The sequence below is a fragment of the Teleopsis dalmanni genome, chromosome 2 (genome assembly GCF_002237135.1).
Source record: "Teleopsis dalmanni isolate 2A chromosome 2, ASM223713v2, whole genome shotgun sequence".
NCBI classification, from domain to species: domain Eukaryota; kingdom Metazoa; phylum Arthropoda; class Insecta; order Diptera; family Diopsidae; genus Teleopsis; species Teleopsis dalmanni.
Window position 1 is genome coordinate 20,502,842 of NC_051847.1, and position 15,756 is coordinate 20,518,597.

Consider the following 15,756-nt stretch of genomic DNA (forward strand, 5'->3'; position numbering starts at 1 on the left):
TCAGAAACGTATTGCATTCTCAAGCGAATATATGCATGTACCCAAGGTACTGTAGTCTTAATATTGTTTTTATTAGATAAGAACATGTAAATAGAAATCCTTTACATGCACTTGACACCTGAATATACTTGTGTATGGCATACCCATAAACATGCAACATGCAGCGAACAGCATATTCGACAACAAATTCTTTAATGGCAACATCAAGAATTACTTAAAGTCCCGAGGGCGATTGAAAGTCACGGTCTCATAAGCCAAACTAAACAAGCAATAAAAAGTAAAAAACAAGTATGTGAAAAAGGGTGATAATCACACGAAGAACATCATCAACAGGACAACTGCAATATTGCTGTTGTTAATGTTGACAATAACGATAAGTAAAAGCAACGAGTTGACACTAAATCCGAAATGTTTACATTAAAAATGTGGAAAAATAAAAATAACGAGTTACCCTCATCCGCACCTTTAACAATTTTTTATTAGTTATGCATTTTTCACTTTGTTAGAGGAACAATTAACTGTGCTTTGCCTGTGGCATGTAACTAACTTCCTTCGGATGTGTTACTGGTTTCGAAATTTAGAAATTTAAATTTTAACAAAAAAAAAAAAACTAACAACTATGAAATAAAAAATAAATAAAACGTTAAGCTACATCTATTGCACAATAACAAAATAGATCAAAGACGACAGCAAAGTGCCGCCTGAGTGTTGCTCCAGTTTTTTGTGCCTTAAATGCCTCAATTCTTTATTGTGTTGTATGCCAATTCAACTTTCGAAAATAAAGGAAAAAATTCTAAAATACAATAAAAATTTGACCAGTCTAACATCTCACATGAGGGAACTCTGAGCGCCGTTTAGTATACCCCAGCTACAATGGTAGACACCTCGTTTATGTTACCTGAACTTAGCTCAGTTGCCAAGCCACAAGGCCTGCTTTGTGCTTTAGCAAGAGGAATTGAACACAACTGAAATTGATGGCTACCTGTTTTGAAATGTATGTTTGTGGTCAAGTCCAACGGGAAATGAGCATGATGTGTGTGGCAGTGTGATTAGATGCGGTTCTGTTTGATACGGAGGATGCATTAGCTGTCAGTCATTTGAATGGTGAATATTTTTCAAGTTATTTTTTTCTAAACAAACGCAACATGTTCTGCAACATTCATGAATCTGTTGGCAACATTAATATTAAGTCAGCATTAATTATGTTAAGAGTGATTTTGTTAAAATTGTTCTTAAAAAATATTTATTAATATATAGTTTGGTATAAAATAATACATATTATATTAATATTATAGATATGGTTACTAAATTATAAAAAAATTAATTTAATATTAATTATTTATAGTCAGTGGACAACTGCAGAAGTTGTAGAAATCTGTAGGAGTAAGAAACTTTTTTGTGACTTCCCTACTTTCGTTTTTAGAAGACAAAAGTTTTTAGAGAAGGACTTCTTGTACTTCTTAAGAAGGAAAGGTTGGTGAAATTACCTAAATTGAGTTTATATCTCTTAAGATTTCTTGTGAGAAATGTAGTAATAAGGAGCAAATAATCGATTAATATGGGAAGTTGAAAGCTATCTGTTAACCACTGCTGTTAACCAATTAATCAGAAGCCAGAAATTGGATCTCTCTATCGATAACTAAGAAGTGTTGTGGAAGAACATAATTATTGCATCTGACTTTCTCAATTTACTCGTCGAAAGTCAATTCTGAAGATGACCGCATTAATTTTTTTGTACTACACACAAGTAAAGGACTATTTGAGTATTAATTTATTATGCTATTGATACTTGTAATATTCCGTATTTTTATGCGGTAATACTTTTCATTAATAGTTAAACCTATTAACTAATATCCGCGAATGTACACATTCATATGGAATAGATTCTATTAAGTCTATAGATATAATTCTATAATCGAGTTTAATTTATGTATATATTTTAGTTTTCAATTTAATTTAATTTAGATTTAAAGATTCTATATGATAAAGAGGTTTTTCGAACAGTAGTGAACTATAACAATAAAAATTCATTTTATATTATTTTAATTAATTGAATTTTTGGCTGACCATATAGCTGTAAAAATAATTTTTTGAGACTGCAAGTACTAGGAATCGAACTCGGGTCCTGTCAAATTTGAAGCTCAGAGTCAGCGCAAGATTCTATATAGTTATATTTATTCTTTATATTATTATATGAAATAGTTAACATCAGATGTCATATTTATCCTTAAAGGATGCAGTGACGTGCTGACATAGTTCCTAATCCATTCAATAAACTAATCTAATCTAACAGTAAATAACTTTTTAATTACTTATATATAATATTCCCTAACATTGACTTATTTACAAAACAAAAAAAAGTAATAAGAATTATTTTTAATAACACATCAAAATTTGAAAACTTAAAAAAAATAATTCCTAACGTTTCGTTGAAATTCGTTGAAAGGATTATAGCAATATGTTGCAGATACAAATGCATTTGCCGCTCTCGAAACTCACCACCGTCAGCAACATTTGCACAACCGCACACGTAAAAATAAAAAGGCACTCTGTGTACATATAAACATATTGTGAATGAAAATTCACCACCACAAGCATCTGATGAAACCGGTGCCATTGAAGTCGACATCAACGTGGAACAAGTATTTCAGTTGTTTACAAACAGAGCGTATGTACGGGTCTCGGTCACGGAATACGAGTATAGCAAAGCGTAGTATTTAAATAAACGAACGGATGCGCAAGTGAATGCAAGTCCGTAAATAAATAAACAAAAGGTAAAAATATATGAGAAAAAAAAATAATAATTGTTGAATAAAATTGACTAATTTCGCGGTAGTTAATATAATTTAAAGTGCCATTCGTAATGAAGTGTAATTAAATCAAATTAGCAAAAAGTTTACAAGTTGAAGGGCGCAGCGGACATACATCTACAGAGTACGCCCTCAATTGTGCATTCATTAACTGCCTCCAAAAACAGATACTCCATTTGAAACAAGAACGGTAAGGTCATTGTAAAACTACGCGGTAATTAGCATATGACCATCGTGTCATCGTCCACATCCGCGTTTTACGGAACTGTCGTCGTTACCGTCGCGCAATACGCAATGCGTTGATTATTGCTGCCGCCGTTGATATGCATATACGCAATATGCAGCTACTTATTATGTTGGCTGTTTAAAATTAAGAAATTTAATCAAAATTTGCATACAAACAATGCAAGGATGCGGATATGAGAAACCTATACGCAAACAAAAAATAAAAAAGTTTTAAATAAAAATATAAGGAATTAAAGTACAACCGTGACAACAAGATACGTTAAAATTATTTCGGATGAATTTTCGGCGCGTCTCACTTACCCAACATACCCAACATCCCTTGGAACGCTTGTAATAGACTCACACGTTTACCCTTTTGGTAGACACAGACAAATAGACAGACGGACAAGAAGGATTAATAGGGTGCGTTGCACGTATTGCTGCCACCACAGTATCTTCATTGCAACATTCATGCAATCACTCCGCTGCTGGTCTACTCCTGCTGCTGCTTCTGCTGCTTCTGCTGCTGTTGCCGTTGATGTTGATGTTGCTGCTGTGCTATGCAATTGGCGACTGTGTCTGCACACGTTACACTGAAAAGAAGCGGATTAATTATTTGGTTGAGTTTTTTAAATAATGTTGCATGCTGATTTGCCGCAAGCGCTCATACCAATCTAAAAAACAACCAGAACAACAACAATAAAAACAGCAATAACATTAAACAAATAACAAAGCATTTTATGGTGTGTCGCTTTGGTCATTTGCATAGATAGAGTGATTGCAAAGGAGAAGAGGTTTATAAAAGGACATTTGTATTAAACGCATTGTAATTCGTTTCGCTTGTTTAATGTTTCTTTTTTCAATCAACTACAACATTTGATTAATGTGCAACATGAATGTTGTATTACACAAATGAAACATTTAAATGCGATTAATTATATTTGCAACAAATAATTAAACAACAAAAGCGGCTATTAAAAGCGACGCGGCACGGCGCGGCGACATCGCCAACAATTGCCACATAAATTATTAATTAAAAAACAAAAACTCCTGTTCTGGAAGTTACGTGTCAAAACATACCGCCAAGCTGCCCAGCGGCACTGTTGTGGGCGGTCTTATGCAAATGTGCTTATGTGCTTATGTGCGGCTTGCAGTTGAGTTTTTTTGAGCGCAAATCCCCTTTTTCTTAAAAAATTAATTAATTGAAATAAAGTGAAAACAAAGTTGATAAATATTTTTTTTTTGAAAGGCAAAGGTTACAAAGAAAAAAAATATTAAAATATTAAAAGAAAATCTTATATTAAATATACAACAAAAAATAAAATAAAAATTCAATTAAAAAGTTGTGATCGTGTGTGGTAACAAGTGTAGTTTATGAAACCCAAGAAAGCCAACCTAAATTAATTTTTAACACGCAAATAGGATATTTAACTCATTCATCAGGCATTGCAAGTAGAGTTGCAGTAACAGTTGCAACGCATGCACTACGTACTTACGTACTTACGTACTAACGTACACGACACACAAATGTCAGGATAATAATCTCGGCGAGCCTGTAGCTGCACAAACGGTATGTGACTAGTACTACGAACTGTTATTTTGCCTAACAAACCCCTATTCAGTTTAGTTGCATTTTCTTTTGTATGAAAATCTTGATTTCGTTCATATACTAAATTTCAAATTAATATTGCAACAAGGTATGCTTAAAATTCAGGCTAAAATGCACTAAAAGTACTTGTAAAATTTTTATGCCGGAAACTCTGCGATGAGGTAGTAATGGAATCTTTATTAGTTTTGCTCATTCCATAAGTGGAGCGTTGGGTTCGGTATGAGCACTGCACTAGCAAATATATGTTATATGTAGTTCGTCGTATATTAAAATATTTTCAGTTACGTTTTTTTATTTTTTTGATTTTTTTGATTTTGGTTTTTTATTTATAATATTACTGCAGTGGAATGAATGGATGCTAAAAGTGAAAACTTTAAATTGCTTCAGTACAAAATGAATTTTAAAACTACATTTCACTGAAGTGTGAACACTGCTACATTTGTGTCAAAAGGTGATTTGACAGGAATTTTCATATGCATTTTTGCACCAAATGCAGTTAGTTTTGTTTAACTAATTCAACAGGAAGTCAAAGTTGAAATAAAGTTGCAAATTAAGTTTTGAAATAAAACAAATATACAAACATTCAACTTAGCTATAGTATGTGAGGTAACACTTGCATCTATATTGTAGTGACATACTTCTAATTTAACCCAGCCAATCAAAAATTGCAATGAGTTAGAAAAACAATTAAGAAACTACTAGTAAAGTAACTAATAAACAAATATATAAAGAGTCTTATTTTGACTAATTTTAATAACGAAATATGTATGTAATACTCCTAATAGTATTAACTGTTAGATACTTTTTTCTTTCATTAATAGAAGAACCTCTATAGCATTGCGAATCTCGGCTAGATGTTTTATATATAACAATTGTTTAAATTTGTTTTGATTTAATTAATAATATGTCTGATTTGTGCTTAGATCTGTAGTCAGAATTATGCCTTCCTTCAGGCCTTCAGTTAATTTCCGAAACTGAAGAAAACGAAATATTTTTATCTTATTAAATAGTCGAAATATAGTAAATATATACTATAGTAGTATATATACTACTATAATAATATGAATATACATATGTCTAAAAGTTGTTCTTAAAGGCTTCAACTCTTTAAATGCTTTATTGGATAGATGCCTGGTATTGACTGTGAAAAAGTTACTTTGGGAGGTCCATTCAGTCAATTTTCAGAATTTAAAAAATTATTTTTAATCATATAATCCTTGCGGGGTTTAGCCTCTCAAATCTTTCTTTCGTTATGTGCCTGTTATGGACCGTGACCAGGCCTATTGTCAGTAATAAGCTTCAAGGAGGGCTATAATTCTTGTGTGGTTCAGTCTCCCAAATCCTCCTTTCGTTATGTGCCTGTTGTGGGCTGTGACCAGACCTATTGTCAGTAATAAGCTTCAAGAAGAGCTTACAGATTAAAAACTGAAAAATATTGGAAGCAATTTTATCAATTATTTTGAAGTATCATGTGTTCTGGTTTGTCATATTTTATAGACATTGCTCCTTTAGATCTATCAAAACCGTGTTCATCCAGAATGTTTTTGGTCGTGTGGTTGTTCTTGATGGTGGTTTAATGCCAATGTCTCTTCTCGCAACGTTTCATTCATCCTGTTTTATAACTTTTCTTTTTTCTAACTCTTTTGCTGTTACTATTATAGATTGAATAACAATAATTGAGGTGTTAATACTGGTTTAGTAAAATGATAGAAATCCGCTTCAATTCCAAAAATTACAATAATCGATGTTCACTTAATACAATATCATTGAGACAGAAAGTGTTCAAGGGTGTTCCTTTTCTTGTTAAATGATTTATGATGATGTTAAAAAGTAATGCGACGACTGCAAATACTTGATTAATGTCAACGTTCAGTAAAAAGTCCTCTGTTAAATCACGCTTATTTACGTCATTTATTTGTTGCACATATCTTAGTTTAAGCTAATGTACTGCTCCGGTAGGTATCTTACTTGAAAAGAAGTCTCTATTAAGTCCTTTTTCATTCTAACAAGAGTGTTTTTCCCAACTTTAAGAGATATGGTATGTGCTTGTTTTTCTTCAAGCACTTTTCAATTAAGTTATGGATATTATAATTCCGATTTATGCTTAAGATTTTGAAGTGTTAATCGATTCTATAAATCGAAGTATGAAATTTAAGGGAGAAAGTTAATAACTTTAAAACTTTTGTTTTTGTACTTAAACTACAATAAATTTAAAAATTTTAAAAGATTCTATGAAACGTTACACTTTAATATTTTAATAATATTAGCACAAGTGCTTCACTGTTAGCTAAATTGTCAGAAAATTATGAAATAAAATTTTCTCACATATCAAGTGCAATGTTAATGAGATATTCTAAAACTATTTTAAATAACAATATTATATTTCATCTCAGCATTGTTGTTTTAGAAAATTTTATTTTTAATTTAATGTTCAGTGCAATTTTTGTAATTTCAAAAAATGAAAATGAATTTGTTTGTATAAATATGAGTATCGCAAAAGTATATAAAATACAACAGCGCGGAATGGAAATGTTTTTGTTTAAAGAGTTAAAATAGTTGAATAATAATATCCAGACTCGTATCTCATTCAGATGTATTTAATATCATGGAATTATAGAACAATTTCATAAACAATTGTAAACGCGGAAAGTTTTAAACTGTATCAAAAAAGAATAGGAAAATGCAAAAAAATTAATGTGAACTCAATTAAACTAATTTATAATTATTATGTTTTTTAGTAAGTCGTAAATAATAGAACATAACTACTTTATATTGGTGGAACATTGGTGGAATGAGACAATTGCTTCAACGCAATTGTTGAAGATCGCTAAATTGCGATCTTCAAGATCTTAAGTCGATCCAAGTTTGAACTGATCATATATATCTATGTCTAATCGAAGGTATACAAATATAATAAATTCTAATAGTATATCTTCATAAATTCTTGACTCCAAATGGAATGCAAATATATTTTTATTTCCCTAACTAAACAAATGCTTATTAGGCAGGAGTACAGAAGTACAGATTTTGGGAAAAATTGAGTACCAAATTGAGCAAATAACGAAATTATTTGTATCTAAAAATGATATAGAATAAAATACATCAATAAAATTGTAATGAAACGTGATGAACTGTTAATTGATGTTTTTATGTTGGTCTTACGCTGCAACTGTTTCTATGTTGCTACTGTTGCAAGTGCAACAAACTGAATTGTTGCTGTAGCAACAGCAAATAAAGAGCATTTCTACTTGGGAGTGTTCACAGCGAATAAAATAGTAAATCCACAGCAACAATTTACAAAAATATATTTCAATGAAATTTTATTACAAAAATACAAAAAATACCTTGTAAAAAACGAAAATTATTTTTAATTTTGTTTTTAATGTTGCATCCTGTTTTATGTGCTGCCAATTATGTTTCATCTGCAGCAAAAAATTTTCAGATTGCAGGTGCTTATTGTGGCTGTGCGGATGAATACGCAGATACATTTCTATTTGCATACAGAGACCAAGAAAGCTCTTGTAGACTATATCTCTTGACCGACTGTGCAAGTAATCTTTCTTTTTACTTTTATTTTTTTTATAGACTATTAGGAATGGGCAATTTAATGATTTAGAAAACAGATTTTGTTTTGTTTACATTTGTTTACAATTAACATTGATATTTTACATTTCGTAATTTTTTAATTTATTCGAAATTAAATGATTTTTTTCCCAATGTATATAATGACTTTTAGTTTATAAAGTTTTATACAAAAAAAAACTATATATTACAAGTTTACATAATTGTTGCTTAGTCTCAAATGCAATGTTATGCACTTCAAAAATTGTATCTGACTTAACAAATTATAGAAATTGTAAGTTTGCCAAATTATTATTATTGGTATTTAGAGCGACTTTTTGCTCTTAGTCATGTTTTTGAATTTGACTTTTGAACACAAGATTTTGTCAACTGTCAAGTACTCACTTCAAATGCAAAATAAAATTTGACATATCTTTGGTTTTTGTATCTTTTTTTACTTAATCAAGTTTATTTCGCTGTCAATTAAAATTTAAATTTAGTTCAGTAAAGATTTAGTTTCAAATTGAATTTATTCTATTCAGAAGGAGTAGTGTTCTGTATTTATTAATTGCTTTTTAGCTTTAAGTATTGAATATACAATATTTAACAATTTTGAATGAATTTAATAAATGAGATTGAACAATTTTATGGCATATAATGATTAAAAGTAAAAAAGTATTATACTACTTAAAATGGAGACATAATCCGTCAAGAGTGAGAGTGGGTGATATGGTAATAAACTGGAAGGATAGCACTAAATATCTCGACGTCACGTTGAACAAACGATTCACATGGCTTAAACACGTTCAACTGAAAAGAATTAACTTTGCCAAATTCTTCATCACCTCCAACCGCTATTCAAAAATGAAATTCTCATTGCCAAGAACAGGAAACTGATATATAACCAAATATTCGTCCGTCACTTCTATATATGGATGTGTAGCGTTTACCAAAGTTTCAAAAACTACTATTCGCCAGCTAGAAATTGCACAAAGCAAGGCTCTGCGAAGACTTTTCAACATTAGTAGTACAGTGGCACATTAGGACGAATGACATCCTCAGGGACCTCAAGATTGATCCCAACAAAAAGTACATAAAGTATAGAGCCCTGAAATTATTTGCGAAAACTGACAGACTTAGCAACAACGTGTTATCAAATCTCAGAATGGTTGCAGGCTCCTCGGGGAGCTATGCAGATCTGAGGTCCATTATTGCTTAGTCTGATGAAGTGATAAACAATAATCCAGTCAAGGCGCAAAGAGGGGTTTTGAAAATACCTCGAGTTAAGAAAGAATAAAAGTGTTTAAGTGCACTGGCTCAAACAGCTTCAACATAATAATACCATTTAAAGATAATCTTAATATTAAAATGTTATTTCGCAAACAAAGATATATAAAATATATAGCGTAGTGGTAAAATTTATTCATCATAAAGTACTTTAACACGATCCGTTGTCCAATGCATGTGTATCGGAAAGCGGAATTGTACCTAGAAAGTCGGAATCGTTTCTTTTATATTATTAAAACTGTATTTATTTTAACAGACAATTACATTAATTTAGTAGATCTTACTTCGTAGGTAATATGAGTATATTCTGTAAAGTTCAACGTAAATAATAGTTTGACAAAGAAAAGCAATTTTCAAAAAACAAAAAAAAAAAGATTGCGTGATTTTTGTTAGAAAGGTTTTAAATCCTCTATAAATGACAATTAGGAAAATTTTACGTTTTTCAAGGTAACAGCAGACATAAAAGAACATAAAATAATTGTGGATGACCTCGATTACAATGAGACCCTCACGGTTCTAAGTAATATTTAAGACTCAAAAAAAATAAAATTCCGCATTGTTTTTAGCAACAATTAAAAACATAAGTTCATTGTTCTACAATTCCAGTGGTAAATAACACATAATTTATTCATGAAAAAAATGCTAAATAGTACTATCATAGTATAAAAAAGGAAAAATTAAATAGTCGGTTTTATCAAAGAAAGTAATAATGGTGCGTTATGGTGTATATTCGTAGTATCGAAGAGCATGAAAGCTGAGTCCGTAATATATTCTTAAATGCTTTTAATGTTCATATGTTTAAGTACGCGTCTGAATTTCTTATTTACCACAAAGCTTTCATCAGTCTTTTTAAAACTATTTTTTTATAGAATTGAATTTTGCAAAGTAATCTGGGCTTCTTTACCAAAAATTAGGTAGTCATAAAGTAAGTTGGACTAATTATCTGTTTAGGTATTAAGACTTTGTGTTTGATAATTATTTTTGTGCCCCATAGAGGTCTTAGAGTTCAGAGTTTTGTATATAACGACTGTGTTAAAAATCGAAACATGAACACTTGTCTGTGTCGATACCTTTTAAATATTGAATATATTTATACAGAAGTTTTCTTCCGAATTTTCATTTGTTTCTTGATCAACATATCTTGTATATGCCAATTATACTTATTATACTGAGAGTATTCTCTCTCATGCCATAGTTAATTTTATTCTTTTTATTTCACTTATTTATTTTACTCCTTTATTTCACTTTGCGTTGTATACATTGGAGTTGAGTTGAGAAAGATTGAGTTAAGAAGCATAAATGCCTTTTCAACAAACCTGTATCAAAACAAAAAATTTGCAATAATAACAATGTTGTTTTCTATATCAAAAGATATTATATTTATATCAAAAGAAAAATAATGCGAAATAGTTATACATTACAGGTGAATTAATGTTTGAATGTTTTAAATTGATTATTTATTTAGGCTAATTTTTTTTGTCGAATGTGATGTGTATTATGACATAAATAAACTAGAATGGTTCAAATAGTAATGATGAAGCAACAACAGAAATTTGATTAATTTATTGAAATTTGGCTGACTATACAACCTTGTTTCGAGTATTGCCAAGAACTCATCATCAGTGATTATAAAAAATATTCGAATATTTTTATATAATTAGTTTATATGGTAGTTCATATTTACATTCCAACAAATTTATAGTCCAACAAATTTTATACGGACTATTAAAGAATTAAACAAAAATTTAAATATTAAGATCTCTGATGATATATACTAAACATTGTTGTATGGTCAGCCAAATTTCAATAAACTAATCAAATTTTTGTTGTTGTTTCTTCATTACTTTTTGAACCCTTCCTGATTATTTATTATTTAAGTAACTATTTATGTTTAGTGTATGTTCAATACAATAAGTTCACTAAGTACATTTGCTTTAGTAAATAATGTTGATGGGGTTTTTATCTATATTCGTATATTATTTTAAAAATATTATAAGTAAATCGAAAAGAACACGCTTCTTTATTTCTGAAAGTATCTTTTTTACTGCAACCTAAAAGCAAGAATTCATAATGATTCGTTAAAAATCAGAATCCATATTGCTTTGGGAAAAAGAGCAATAAACTAGTAAACATATTCATTAAGAATATTTAGTGTCATATTTAATGTTTCAAGCAAATAATCAAAATATACACTAAATTTAATTTGACTAATTACGGTTTAAAGTTTTTACACATTCACTTGACACTTTTATAGTCTGCAACATGCGTTGTTGACATGTGGCGGCAACCAAAGGAACACTTCATCCTTACTCGAAAGCCAACAAAAACAAAATCAGTAGCAAGAAAAATAGCAGAATTTGGAAAATAAATGCACTTTCATGATATGTAATTTATCCATTAATGTATATTTTTAGCAATTTCAAAAGAAATACACAAACCAAATGAAAATAAATAAAAACATGGACACATAAATTTACTCGAACTCCTCGGTACTTCTCATTGAATGCTGCTGCAGTGCAAGATTTTCACTGGTACGAGGACGTGTGTCTAAATTTGAGTTGCATATTTTCCAAAATAATAAAGATGCTGTTGATGGCAATGTAATTAGAGTGTCTATGTTGCCTGTTACATGTGCCCCATGTTGCTGTGTTGTTGTTGGCATTGTTTTCTTTTTGGTGTTTTATGCAACTTTAAGTATAATGCAACATGCCGAACAATTAGTGGTAGAGTAATAATTGCCTATGTTGAATAGTAGCAACAACAACACCAAGTCTAGCAACAATCGCAAATGTCATATAAGTGGCATTACTATACTTATGGTACTATACGAGTAATATGGACGGTAGCAGGCGGCTTTGTTTGCTGACTGAAAGTGTTGTTGCGGCAATTCCTGTTGCCTCTATGTAATTCGAAAATATCGGAAGGCTTCAAGTGGGAGAAACCGACCTTAGATTTTCACATATGAAATTTGAAAGTTCCTGGAAAATATGAAAATGCTTGTGTGCAAACCGTGGCGGGAAGATGCAAACAAATTTTAATTTCGAAAAAATATAGCAAATCTTAAAAATATTTTAACTGCGTGTAAATATAAAAATATTATTTTCCATTTCCTAGAATAATATTTGATATTATTTTTGAGATTTAAACCATATATGAAGTCTTAAAATCAAATAAAATAAATATACTGAAAATGTGAAATAAATAGAATACATAAATAAGCAAATGAAGTACTTCTATAAGAACATTAGCTAAATAGATAGATATTATAAATAAATAAATTTTATGTTTTTCAGCTATGTACTTTAAAGTAGTATATTTTTATAACAAATCCCATAAATAATTTTGAAATTATTAATTTAAAACTGTAATGCGGTTTTTAATGAGTTGCAGAAGTTAATTTGGCCACTGAATTGCTTACTTATTTCTATATAGATATATATATATTTGTTCATGTATAAATATATATATTACATAGATACATAGATACGAAGTTAATTTGGCCACTGAATTGCTTACTTATTATTATATAGATATATATATATTTGTTCATGTATAAATATATACATTACATAGATACATGTCTCTATATATCTATGTATACACTTATATGCTTGCAGAAATGTTCACTTACAATTGATAAATAGAAGCACGAAAATATTAACTTTGGCTTTATGGAAGCATTCTACCAAATCATATTACAAAATATTAATTTACTATTTAATTAACAGTACAATAATGATAACGGAAGGTGCAATACAAAGCAGACGTCATATTTTAATTAATAATAATTATAATTTCTGAAAAGGACTCTCAAGTGCGTTGGGATATAGAATAAACATAAATTCACAGCAAAATAGCATATTTAAATTATAAAGGCGTTTTCTTGAACAAAAAATAATATTAATTTACTTAATTGCTTACTTAATTGCTTTTTAAATTAAATTTAAAAAATCTCTTTATAAATATACTTGTATGGTTATATTGTATAGATACCAAATGACAGTCATAGTATTTCATCCATTTTTTAATTTCATTCATACAGTTTATTAAAAAAATCCATGTGGACTCAAAAACTGAGAGACTAGTTAAGCAGATCCAATAGTGATTGAAATATGGGCATTGTTTAATCGATTTAAAATCTTTTTTAGAGTTATTTAAGAATTTTTTTTTTGATATTGGCAATACAGTTAATAGCTTCTTTAACAAGTTGATCTGTTTTTATGTTTGATTTTTTCTTATTTTTTTAAAAGTTATGACTCATACTTTTTTATAAAAATATCCAAAATTAAAGTTATGGCTTCTAGAACCTTTAGACCAAACGCTTAATTAGTCAGTTATTGTGTTAAAACTACTTTGAATAGAAACAATAATTTCAATTCGAAGAAAAGTTTAGATTTTCTTGGATATGGACGGTTTGGTTTTGTTTGAAGATTTTAGGACTGAGAATATAGGCATTTTTGGGTTTTTAGTGAAAGGAAGAGAGTGCAGCAGTCCCGTAGGAAGTTGATAAATTTGTGTTTAATATATGTTGATCTGTAATGTTAGTGTGATTAAGTCTTAGTCTTTTTATATTTATAAGGTTTGTGTTGATAGTTATGTGGGGAATAATGACTTTGATACCAGAAGTTGGAATTATGTATTCGCTTGATATATGCCAATATGTCATTAGGATTACAATTTATTGATTATGAGAGTACATATTTTGAAGTTTAATCCGCATGTAAATAATTAATGTTTGATTTTTAAAATTGTATTTAAAAATTGAATTTCAATTGAATTTAAAGTTCCTAAACTTAGTTGTCGTGATTTTTTTTAAAACTCAAACAACTCTAACACAGAAAATACCACAATAATATTTTAAATATCTATAATCCATAATATTGATTCAATAAGTCTTCCAATATTTCCTAAGATCACTGATAATGAGTGCTTGGCAGACTCGAAATAATGTTGTGTGGTCAGCCAAATTTCAATAAATCAATAAAATTTTTGTTGTTGTTGTTTCTTCATTACTGTTTGAATCTTTCTGGTTGCTTTTCGTCTTAAGACGCTTCACTTTTGAAAAAAAATTTAACTTTAATAGTCAAAATATTAGCGGATTTAAGATTATTATAGAGAAATAAAATAATTAATTGAATTAAATTATATTTTTTGCTTATGTTTCACTTTAATCTTTAAACATAATTAATTATTAAGTTAAAATTTTTAAGACATATGTCTGAGAACTACTTAAATTATGGTACATTCAAATAAAAAAAATGTATAAATTGTATTTCTTTATGATAATTTCACTTAAATCTTCATATTTCATATAATTCTGATTTAAATATTTTCAACTCATGCAATTATTCGTGAGAATGATCAATTCTTTTTATTCTACTTCCATTCTACATTAGAATTAACCGATACTCAAAATCATTGTAAGAAAAACTAAATAATTGAGGATACCTTCCGCATTGTTTGTAGTACCGCCCGTGTCTCATTGTAGCACTACTCTTCCAGTCTCTTTGACTAGTTCAAAAAAATATTATTCATATCCGTTAGTTGCTCTTTTTTGTTTGTTACTTTGATTCCCTCACCTTTTGAAGCCGGTATTTGAGGGAACAAAGGGGCATTATAAACCGTAGAGGATTTAATAATGAAACATATATAATCGCATAATCGAGTGGAACTTTTTTGACAGCCTAAGAAAAAAGAAAAAAAAAATAAGCTAAATTATATAACAAATTAAAGGAAGGAGGGCATAGTAAGATTATAAGCCGTCAGTGAATGTTGCATTAAAAGGGCAAAAGCAACAACAACTATGATATATGCACGAATATAACAAATGTTTCAGTGAATATAGCAATGAGGACATGTTTATGGACACACAAACTGAATTCATATACCAAATTGCATTTCCAAGAGAATCATTGTGGTGAATACGCTTTGCTGGCAATGTGGCCAACTGCCGACTGTCGACTGGCAGTGCCTCTTGGCATTTGTGTATAAGTATCTGCGAGTAAATGCAGCTCGTTAAGCATATTTTTCAGCGAACTGCTTAAACATTTGCAACGCTTAATTTGGTTGTAAAAAATATTTTATATTGATGTAGGAAAAAAAAACAGGAAAATAAAGCAAAGTATATATTAAAGCATGTAAAAAGTCTTGTTTAAAATATTTAAAAGGTTCTTTATTATGGTGCAAACAAGCGTAGCAAGCGAGCCAGTGACATAGACAGCACAATTCAGGCTGGGGTTGTTGTATCATTTCTCGTAAAAAAAC